The sequence below is a fragment of the Homarus americanus genome, unplaced genomic scaffold (assembly GCF_018991925.1).
Source record: "Homarus americanus isolate GMGI-L3 unplaced genomic scaffold, GMGI_Hamer_2.0 scaffold14072, whole genome shotgun sequence".
NCBI lineage: Eukaryota > Metazoa > Arthropoda > Malacostraca > Decapoda > Nephropidae > Homarus > Homarus americanus.
Window position 1 is genome coordinate 448,601 of NW_024754528.1, and position 12,377 is coordinate 460,977.

Sequence of the window (12,377 nt, forward strand, 5' to 3'; positions counted from 1 at the left end):
ACGGGGTGGTGTGGCTGTAAGATTAATTAATTCCAATATTATAAATTAATTTTATTGGAATTAGTTAGTTTTACCGCCACACTACCCCGTTAAGTACTGTACTGCGGTGTCCCTCGGGACTCATTTAGTTTAAAACTCGAGTTGAAACACGACGACCCTCTTCAAGGGAAGATGTTGTTTAATAATATGGGCGTGAATATTTCCTGCCAAGCTTGAGCCAATCGCAGTGACCTGTGAGTGTGAATGCCTTAGTCTTGAACCAATAAGGAGAGCCTGTGAGACGTGGCATCATGAACATGTGGCATTCTGTAGGTCGCTTTTGTTTTAACACAGAGTCTGGTAGAGGCGCTGGTGGTAGAGAGGTACTGCTCTTGCCTCGCAAGCAAGATGTCACGGGTTCGATTCCCGGGCCGGCGGAAGTTGTTTGGACACTCTTCCTAGTCCCCCTGGTCCCTGTTCACCTAGCAGCAAAGTAGGTACCTGCTGTAAGTCGAAAGTTGCGAATTCGTATTCAGGGACAAGTTGTTGGAGCTTTCAATAACTTGCTTAGACATAAACCATTGACTCTTCAGGCTTCTACGCCCTTAACTCATGAGACATAAGGCAAGCATGAACTTAGCATGTTTCCCTGTTGGGCGCTGTAAACGCTTCTGCGCTTCACCTTACACAAGGATGTAGGGGGGTGCCCAATAAATGAAAACAACAACAACAAAAACAGAGTCTGGTTAGAGGTAGTGAAGTGTATACGTAAGTGGGGTTGGCTCCCCAACATGGCGGGATATATATTATATATGAAAGTATATTAAGGTTTTATTAATTTCATGAATTGTATTGTGATTCATGTGACCCCTGTTTAACTAGTTAAGAAAATAGATCTATTGGTTTGAAGTATAATTGTCCATCCCAATATTAAGTGTTCAATAAATACAGTAACCGTTAATAAGTGTAATAATTCCTCCCTCCCCTTGTTGAGAAAGGTTGGTTTATTATAAGTGTCTTGGTGGTATACAGTGACCCATTAGTAATAACATAACCGTATCCAGTGCCCTCTAGTGTCTCAGTTATTGTATGTTACTCCCATTCCCCAGTTATCCTCCTCACTCCCTCTTCGCTTTACCCTCGGTGCAAAACCGGCTCTAACCGCAAACCAGCAGTTAGCATCTCTTGTTACCTCCCTCTCCTCTCACTCCACCCTCACCTCCATCACACGAGTATACAGAGAATGAAAGAAAATAGAGTAATAAGACAAATGAATAAAAGGTAAAATAGAAGTTTTTATTACAAGGCAAACAAGGCACACACACACACACTTGGCTTCCTCCCACTCGTTCCTTCCCACTATGCCGTCAATCCTCACCTACCGCCAGCCCGCCCACCCACTTACCCAACCCGCCCATAATTTTTTTTTTTTTTTACGGGGATTAGCCCATACGGGCACAGGTCACTGACCCACATCGGGGCCTGGGGGGCGAAAATAATAATAATAATAATAATAATAATAATAATAATAATAATAATAATAATAATGTAGTGGACTTCTCCCCTACAACTGTGTATCCGCATTCCGATGCTACCGTATCCTAGCAACCAAACGAGCGGCGTCACTAGATGTTACCACCTTCCCTAGCAACGAACCAAAGACCGGCGACTTTCTCGGGTTTTCCCAACATGACTCATAGATGACTCACGGCTGCTGGGTATATAAGCTCTGTCTCTCCATTGAGATTCATTCTAGCCTCTCTTCTACAACACGCAACACCTCCTCCTCCGCTGCTGCCTAGTGGCTCTCGCCTCTCCTCCGCCTGCCTGGCGGTCCTCACTCCCATGGCGACCCACCAGCTGTCCTTCTCTGAGCTTCCTCACCAACCAGCTTTCTCATTCTGGCCCATCTTCCTGAACACGCAACACCTCCTCCAGCAAGCTCCACGCTGTCCAGCTTTCATTCAACCAGGAGGCCAGCAACAGGCAACATCTTCTCTAACGAAGCTCCTGCACATCTACCTCCAACACGCTACTCACCGAACGTCTCTACTGAGCAGCTCCTCACCACACGGCACCTCCAGCACCAGACTGTCTATCATATAACTTATTGAATACAATTAACGATTATAATGGAAATATTACAAGTAGGTACTACCGCCTGGGAAGATATTGGAAGCATAATGTGTTGTCTAATGGTAGACCCTGCTGCCATATGGCATCACAACAATTACGACCAAGTCCCAGGTTGGTGATCTGACTTTCTGCCTCATTTACACACAATTGTAGGGTCTCAATTGTTTCTTTTTCTATTGACAACACAACATACATATATTGTTTCTCACTCTTGATCTTTTTTTTTTTTTTTTATGGTTCTTTATTATTATTATTATTATAAATTGTATTTATTATGAACTAGTAATATCTATTATTATTACATTATCGCCCCCCAGACCTCGATGTGGGTCAGTGACCTGTGCCCGGGTGGGCTAATCCCAGAAAAAAAAATAAAATAAAAAAATAAAAAAAAAAAAATTAAATTAAATTACTAAATTATGGCCAATTATTAAATTTAATATGAAAGCATGAAATTAAAAAGAAAACAATTCCAAGTAATGGCACAGAAAAAGAAGCATCGATGACGTATAACTCCAGGTTGTATCCAAATGAACACCGTCCCCTGTGCCTAACTCATTGCCATAAGAATGCTGCATCAAAATGACCTTTTTTAGAGCTTGTGTGTACCACATTTTGTCTCTATTTTTTAAGATCAACCTTGTGTTTTAACCCCTCATTTTCCCTGGTTTTCAAAGACCTCTGCACTTGCAAAAAATTTCAGATTTTAGGCATTTGCTTCCATTAAATGGTTACTATGGAAATAAAATGTGTAATGCTGTCTTTTATTTTTATCTTTAGTTATCTAGTTTTTATAATTTAATGTTACTGTACTGTGGATTTATTTTAATATATATGATTAACAATTTTGTTGTTACTTTTTACTTTTATTACTTGAGTATTTTATGAGTGACGTTTTTTTTACTTCCACTTGAATAACATTTTGTAGCTGTAATAATACTTAAGTAACAAAGTCCGGTACAGTACTTTTTATAACTCTGCCTGTGTAAAGAAAAAGCAAGACTTACCTAAGCCAGCCTGCCAAAGGTTCAATAAAATGACACTGAAACAATCTGTCAAACGATATATGAAATAAATTTTACAAAACATATAAATATACCGTGGAGTGTGGTAATTATGAGGTCAGCCTTCCTGTAATCTCCTTGTCAATCAAGATGGCCACTACACTTTTAATACTGTGCTATACTACTGTATATGTCATTTTCTTACAAGTACTGTACTAGTAGTTCAAATGTCTTTATATATATCATTATGTATTCTTCCAAATCCTAAATCTCATTCAATACAGTAAGTCCTCGCTTAATGTTGTGGTTCCATTCCTGAAAACCGCGACGTTAACGGAAACAACATTAATGGAATCAATTTTCCCCATAAGAAATAGATAAACACGGGAGTTACGTTCCCCAGCCTCCCTTTGCCCCATAAAATACATTACACATACAGAAAATCAATGGCAGTTTTACAGAAAATAGTATATATATATATATATATATATAAATAAACTAAATAATTTTGTGGAGCGGAGGAGGAGGAGGGTGGTGAGTCACTGAGACCTGGCGGGTGGCTCCTCCTCCCGGTTTAAACCTCCATTTTCGTAGCAAGGCTAATGGTCTTATGTTGCTTCTTCACAACACTAGCATCAGTAGCACTTGATGGGCGCTTGGAAGCCATTTTGAATGGCTGGAGTACAGTATTAAGAGCAAAAACACTTAAACACGCACGAACTGGCGACGCCATGATGCTCCGCGGGTGAGAGCATAGCGTGCCAAGATGAGAGAGGGTGATGCGCTGTACAAAGTTGTCCGTGATGACGTTATACAGTACTGAATCAGCGGGACGTTGTCCGAATCATGGGCATCTAAAGAATAGCAACGTTATAATGAAACAACATTATTGGGGACAATGTTAAGCGAGGACTTACTGTACTTTTTGGATTCTGTTAATGGAATTTCCTAACTCAAGCTTCCATATTTCAAGGATACCAGTATATTGTACTGTATATGTAGTACTGTACTGTACAGTATACTTGACAATGCTGTACAGCTAAAATGCTAAAATATAGTGAAACACTAAACTTGATAAAGATATTTTTTTAATTATATATACAAAAAGCTGAAATGTTACAAACATTAGCTTCTATAAGAAAAATTTTATCTTTAGAACATTCTAATTAGCAAGATATTCACTGAAAATAAATTATGTACATTATAAATGAATAATGTACTGCAAAATTAAGGAGGAAATATACACTTAAATAAAATAAAAAAAATACACATCTAGTTTACACATGAGGAGCCCCACATGACAAGAATGAGTCCACCAAAATAATACCTTGAGATATTGGGGTTCAAAGTTCTCCGTGGTCTTGACAGCCTTGTACAGTATACAAGGTATTTTTTTTAATGATAGGGGCAACCTGCCACATGATGTCAGTCTAGTATTATAGAGACAGACAACAAAGTTTATGTCCCATAGCAGGCTCACCCTTGTCATGTGGGGTGCCTCATACAGTATATATATATATATACAGTACAGAAATGTGATAAAATTAAAGCTAACTTCTAGAACAAAGTTACCTTGAATATGATTTTCAACTCCAATTTCTTTATTTCCATAATCATACAAGAAATCCAATTAATTATACAGTAATTAAATCAATGCAACAACTAAACATTTTTATTAATTTAAAGAGATAACATCAATGAAAAACTTTCCCTTTATGATAATTTCCAAAGTCACATAAGTAAACCTGAAAATGTTTTGCAAGTTTTTTTTTATACACCAATACAATACTGAGTTCTTGGTATTGCCATCTGTAACATGTATTTGTTATTAACAATGACTCTCAGCATATATTGTACAGTATGAACACCAAATCTTACAACACTTCCTAATCACAGTAACACATTATGTATCAAAAGACAAAAATACCCAGCAGATTACATGTATAATTAAAGAATGTTAAAATGTCTGATAACATTTATGTGCCACTTCCCAAGATTGGGCAGTATCATAGTGATGAAAGTCAGCTTTGTGTATAACCCTACAAAGAGTGGCAACTAACACCCAGCATAGTCTGCCTTGAACCTGAGATTGAACCCAACTTTTATACAGTCGGTTCTCCTATAACATGGTACAGTAGATGCCTTCCTGAAAAACACCACTTTTTCTGGAAAATTCCAAGAAAATTTTCCCAGTACCCAGAAAATTCCAGGGATGGGGGAGTTTTTTCTGGATTTAAGACAAGAGAATTGGGCGCATATTCTGGAAATTAAAAAATATATATATTTTCGGTACCCAGAAAATTCCAGGGATGGGGGATATTTTTCCAGATTCGAGAATTTCCGGAAAATTTGCAGAGATGAGAAAATCACAGAGACGTTTTATGATCAAGGACATATATAAATAGCATTAGTGGAAGAGAATAACACTGAAGAAGTATCCAGATCTACTCCAGAAGTTCAAACCCACAAAATCAGGGCTGTGCAAACTGTCCCCCTTTATCCTCTTCACCACTGATCGGCTCGTTAGGCGCTTGGGCGATCGGTCACGTCTCTGTTACGCACTGTTGGCAAGTACTGGCTCCTGAATATATCTCAACCTGCTCCAGTGTTGGTCAAGTCTGGTCTTGAAAGAGCTCACACTCGGTGCCATCACCACACTCACTGGCAGATTGTTCCAAGAGTTCACAACTCTCACTCCGAAAAAGTTACCCCTCACAGTTATCCGGACTTGCAGCTTCTTTAACCTTGAGCTGTGAACCCTTGTGGGGCGAGCGTCCGCCAGCTCCAGGTAAGGACACTCAACTGAGTAGTGCCCTCTGAGATGCTTGTACACCTCAATTAATAATAATAATAATTAACAGTTTATTGAAAGAGCATGGCAGCCGGAAGGCTGAAAATATACAGTACAGTTACATAATTGGGGAATGGGTTTCTTGATTTACAAATAATATACAGGTAACATAAGTGATACAAAAATGTTATATAATAACTAGGTGGGGAGAAGCTCAAACTACAGGGCATTTCAACATAGTGACAGTGCAAAAAGTACGGTTGACTGGGAGTGAATACACTGGTTGATTACAAGTTATTGATAATTTTTACAATGGTTGGTACTGGGCTGTTCTTATAGCGATCAGTTCGTGCTCGTATGGGCTGGATGCGGTTGTGGTGTCGAACAGCAATTCTTGGGCGAGGGATCTCAGGTGGTAGCAGGAGCTGGCTGGTGTCGAGGACGGTGCAGAAGCTTCTCACCAAATTTGCAGATGAGGTCGTGGTGATGGTCAGTGAGAGCCGAGAGGGTTAGTGTGTTGAGCACTTCTTGGCATGTGGAGTAGGAAGGGGAGAGAATAATCTTGCATGCCCTTTTTTGCACTTTTTCTAGGTGTTTACGTTGTGTGGCATTTAGGGAGGAAGACCAGGTGGGGGGGAGGCATAGGTGAGTTTGGGAAGTATGAATGTTGAGTAAACACTTGAGGAGCTCGGGTGCAGGAACTCCGAGGGACTTGAGTCGCCGGAGGAGGTGGAGACGGAAACTGGAGGATTTGACAACTTCACTGACGTGTGGTTTCCAATTTAGTTTGTTGTCTATGGTGACGCCGAGGAGCTTCGTGGAATCTACAACCTGGAGTGTGTTCAGACCTAGAGTAATGGAAGGAGGTGGGACAATGTCGGAGGAGAAGTTGATGTGCATAACCATGGTCTTGGTATGGTTGATGGTGACATGGTTGTTGGTGGCCCAGTTTTGGAGACTGTTCAATAAATCCTGAAGGGCGGTATAGTCGGGAGCAGAATTGTTGACGCTGATCCCAATGGTGGAGTCGTCGATATATTTCCAGCGAGCAGGGGTTTCTCTTAGGGCATCATTGGTAAGCATAAGGAAGCATAGTGGTCCCATCTTGGTGCCTTGGGGGACGCCACAGGTGAGTGACTGAAAGGTGGAGACAGCCCCTCGGAAGCGTACAGCTTGGCGTCAGTTACTGAGGAAGTTTGTAAGCCATGGTATAAGACTTCTTTGAAACTTAAGTCCCACCTTGCCTGTCTGTAGTACAAGCTAGGCAAGTTCAGGCGCTCCAATCTCTCAGGGTAGCTGAGGTACTGCAGTGGAGGCACCAGTCTGGTGGCCCTCCTTTGAACATTTTCAATCAACTGACAGTCCCTAGTATATCTTGGGGACCAGACGGGGTGACAGTACTCCAGATGGGGAAGCACTTCACTTTTGAAGATCGTTACGAGGAACGGAACATCTAGATATCTGAACGACCTTCTTATAAGACCAAATAACCTAGTTGCCTAGTTACCTTCTTCTCGCAATGGCCCGAGAACTTTAGCTCATTATCAACAGACACACCCAAGTCCTTTTCATATTCAGTCTCATTTAAAAAAGTTTCTTCATCCCGTTGGGACATATGATACGCCTCCTTACCGTTGGTACACCCCAGGTGCATCCAATTACACTTCGTGACATTGAATCTCAGCAGCCATTTCTTTGACCATTCTTGGAGCCCACAGAGGTCCTTCTGTAGCCCTTCACAGTCCGCTTGGTTCTTGATTTCCCGAAATAACTTGGCGTCATCGGCAAACATTTGTATGGAGGAATGTACAGAGTCGGGCATGTCATTTATGAAACAAACAAACAACAGCGGGCCCAATACACTGCCCTGTGATACCCCACTTGACAGGTACACATGATGATTTCGTGCTATTAACCACCACACACTGCTTGCGGTCAAGTAAAAAGTCCTCTACCCACGCCAGGACATTTCCCCAAATCCCGTACTCCTTCCAGTTTGGTTTTCAGCCTTTCGTGGGGTACACTGTCAAAAGCCTTGGCAAAATCTAGGTAGATTTTACCACCCTGATCTAGAATTTGGGTCCAAATATCCATTACCCTGAGTAATTGTGTCAAGCAGGAGCGCCCCGGCATAAAACCGTGTTGGCAATCATTTACGAAGTTGTTTCGTTGTAGATGTTCCATCAGAGCATCTCTTATAATGCTCTCAAATACTTTACATATTATGTTTGTTAGGCTCACTGGTCCATAGTTATTCGTGGGGTGACGATCGACCTTCTTGAAGTTGGGACTCACAGAAGCCATTTTCCAATCACTGGGGACCTTTTGTTCATCCAGGCATTTACAGAACAGGATCTTCAGGGGCTCAGCAAGCTCGTTGCACAACTCTGTTAGCACTCTAGGAGGCACCATGTCAGGGCCAGGACTCTTATGGACCTTTAGCTTTGACAGTGTATTTCTTATACCCTCTTCCGTGAACACAATGTGGGTCAGTGCTGTGTTGAATGGTCTGTCCTAAAACGCAGGAAGGTTGTTCACATCCTCTTGTGAACACCGAGGAAAAGAAGCTGTTCAATGCCTCAGCTTTATCCTGGTCAGAATCTGCGTAAATACCATCTTCAAGCCTCAGGTCTGATACTCCTACTCGTGATTTTAATTTTGACTTTGCATAGTGGTAAAACACCTTTGGGTTTGTCCTGACCTCGCTTGCATCCAGCCTCTGGAACTCCTTTTCAGCCCTTCTACACTTTGCCTTTGCTTGATTCCTAGCTCTTGCATACATCCTCCTCTCCTGCTCATCATTCGACCTGACCCAGATCTTGAATTTCTGGGTTTTCTTCTTAAATTTGTCGACCGTCGCATGGTTCATGTGAAAAGGTCTCCTTGTATTCCTGGAGGCACTGAGTTTGGTCTTGGATATGTATTTCTCAATCAAATGATTTACTTTACTAGCTAAGGAATTTAGTGTAGCAACAGCATTCTTCTGCCTTAGTGAGTCAGGCCAGTGGATACCCCTCATCTCCTCCCTCATCCCGTTGTAATTTCCCTTGTAATATTTGCACCTTGGCCTGGCTTTATCATGAACTAGGTAACAGTTAAATCTGAATGACAACACTACATGGTGACTGGTGCCAACTGGGGCTAGATGTTCCAGTTAGGCCACCATACCCTCCTTGTTTGTTATGATGAGGTCCAGTAGCTTGGGACTCATCAAGAATCAATGGTTAAAGCCACGTTCTTCTGCCTGGGTACAGGCCGTTATGGCTAGTGTCATCCACCGGGCAACACAATTTATTTCATCTGAGCAAGAGATATACTTCTCAGTGGGATGACTTCCTTAATAATCATAGCTACTAACTGAAGTCTAAGTAAAGTGAGATATGGAGGTGAATGTGCCCTTATGGCAATTCAGTGTTATTTACAAAGGAAGAAGAAAAAAACAAAAAATTTAAGTTTAACACTTACACTGAAACCTGGAGCTACTGATCTTCCACCCATACCATTAACAATCTTTCTATTTCAATTAACAATCCACTTATTTGTTTTATCACAGTTGAGTGCATTGTAAGGTTATTCTTCTGTTTTGTAAAGACTTTTGGTGCAATTGTCAGACCGAATGGCATCACTGTAAATTGATAACTTAATTCCCCTACTTTGAACACCAGAAATTTTCTGTACCTGGGAGCAACAGGAATGTGATAATAGGCATCTTCGAGATCCACTTTTGAGATCCAAGCATTGGGCGGAATTAGATGCCTCAGATGGTCGTAAGTGAGCATCTTGAAACTTCTTTTGGGAATAAATTTGTTTAGGACTGAAAGATCCAAAATCCACCTTAATTTGTCGCTGCCTTTCTTGGGGACTGGGAATAGGCGAGACAGGAAACATTTCTCTGACTGCAACGGTTCTATGACACCTCTGTTTAGTAGTTGACTTAAAATTTTTTTAAGTAATGGGGTTGGTTTTTTACCCTTCTTTGGGAATGCTAGGGGAGGGCGCCTCAACCAAGTCCATGTGAGACCCCCTTTGACTGCCTTGTAAGCCCATATGGAAGAAGTCCATCTGTTCTCCCAACCCCCTAGACGACCCAGCTGTCTGGCTTCATTGGAAGGGGGAAGTTGCTGAGGTGGTGGAATAAGGTCTCCTTCCGTTTCTGAACAAACGTCCACCTCTATTACTTCTTTGATTATTTCCTCCTCTAAAATTTCCCCTTGGTTGATAACTGACCCGGGCAGCTGGTCCTGTTCCTCTGTAAAACCTTCCTCTCCTAGGTTTACGGTCTGAGGACTCCTGGGGACATAAATATTAATAGTATTCTCCAAAGATGATCTATAATTAATCAATGATTGCTCACCAAACAAAGCAGGAGAAAGAGAAGAACGTATCAACAAATAAGCGCTACCACTTGAAGCATTATTTGTTGCTTGTTTCCTTAGCTAGACTTTCAGTCTTAGGGCTTTCAACAAATGATCTAAGAATGAGTTGTACAGGGAATATGGGATTCCTTGTAGAGCAGCAGCAAAACATTTGTCCACTTCTGAATTTTCTTCATAGTCCAGCACAAACTTAGTTAATAACTGACACATCATGATTGCAGACCAAACATCTGCTGCCAATTTCCTAATTTTAAATTCTTCAAGCAGCAGTGCAGGGGCAACTGGTTTCAAAAAATTTTCATAACTTATATCAACATATTTTGAAGCCGACAAATATTGGGAAAGATCATATAAGGAACTCTTTTTGTCATTAAATTGGAACTTCAAAAAACTAAACTTGTGAGCATCCTGTCTGAGGGAATGAATGTTAACTCTTTCAATAAATTAGCCCAGACTTTGTCTATTTCAGAGATCATCTTTGGGCAAATATCAGGCCAAGAAAGTGTAGTATCACCCTCCAAAAACAAAGAATGGTGACCCAAAGTTGCTTGTCCTTCCTCTCTCTTTGTAGTTGCTGAGATATCAGGAAGCTAAGAGACATTTTCATAAAATATCTTGAATAAGGAATCCACAGATTCAGATGGATTAGTGAACAAAGAAGACTTAGCTCTTACCAATGTTAGCCATGGCCTGTTAGAGTCAACCTTACACTCAATATTATCCAGCAGCTGCGTGTTAGTCGACAGCAGCCTGTTTCCACTCGCAGTAACCAACACTTTTGCCCCAGGTGGAAGTGGTTGCCAAGATGTGGATAGGATGAAGTCAGTCTCAACAGGTTCTTCCTGCTCAAGAGTCTGGATACTATGATTAGAACCAGGCTCATCGTCCTGATCCTGGAATCCACTGAAATCAGATTGAGTAGATAGAGGTTTCTGTGGACTTCCTACTGCCTCACAGTCTGAAGGGTCCAATAACTTATTTTTCTTAGCAGGAGCAGTCTTGTCTAAGTGGGGATTAAGTCTTTTACCTAACACCATTAAACCTAAACTTTCTGCCAACTTGGGATCTTTCCATTGTTGAACATTCAAAAATTTACTCTTCAAGGCCTTATTCCACCTATTTTTAATTTGTAATTGCAATAAATCTTTCTTATCACCTGTAGCTTGATGAAACTGAAATATTTGATCATAACAAACTGCACAATCCATTGGTGAAAATAAGTTATTTGAGACACAGCTGCCATGAATTATACAAGCCACATGAGGATCTATCTTAGTAATCCAAGTCACTTTACATTTTTTATAATTACATGTAGTATGGCCCCCTTGGGTCTTGGGTGAAACTACTACTACTGTATTCAAATTCTCTACTGACAGACAATTCCTTGTATATAGTGTATGAGCTGAACTTTCTAGTCCTTGTAGCTCATCACTCAATAGTATCTCCTCAGGGACAGTTCCATAGTCTCCTCCATCATCCATAGGCCCGAACTCCTGACCTTCATCCTCCAGTTGCACATCACTCATCTGAACTAGGAGGATAACATGAGTCACATTATATCATTATAACACAAAGTAATAATAATAATTAATAAGGGTGAAAGCATTTTCTCCCAAACTTAATCAATATGACTCATAAATGTTATATTATCCGTAAGTTAGTGTTATACAAGTCACTCCTATGACCAATATAAACAATAACTCACTATTTCGTATCTGTCTCCCGACTCTTATTTATCAAGTATCCCTTAGCTCAATGAAACTTATTTATTTAAATTTGTTTTTATAAAATAATTTCATTCAGAACATTTATTGAGAGGGATCATCAAGATCTTTATTTGTTGCCAATCAGGGGCACAGACATTATCCCCAAGTAAACACTTGAGGGAAAATTCCTACGTGCGCACCATCACCCGGCAGGGTTGACAGTGCTGAGCCGCTAACATGGCGCTCTATTGGCAGCAACGTTCACTGTTACTCTAGCAATATATATTGGGTTGAGAATTCCACCCTGAATTGGTCTCATATAACCCATAGAAGGTGTAAAGTCCATTTCAACATAACTCTAGATTGCTAGTAAGACCGGAAGGTC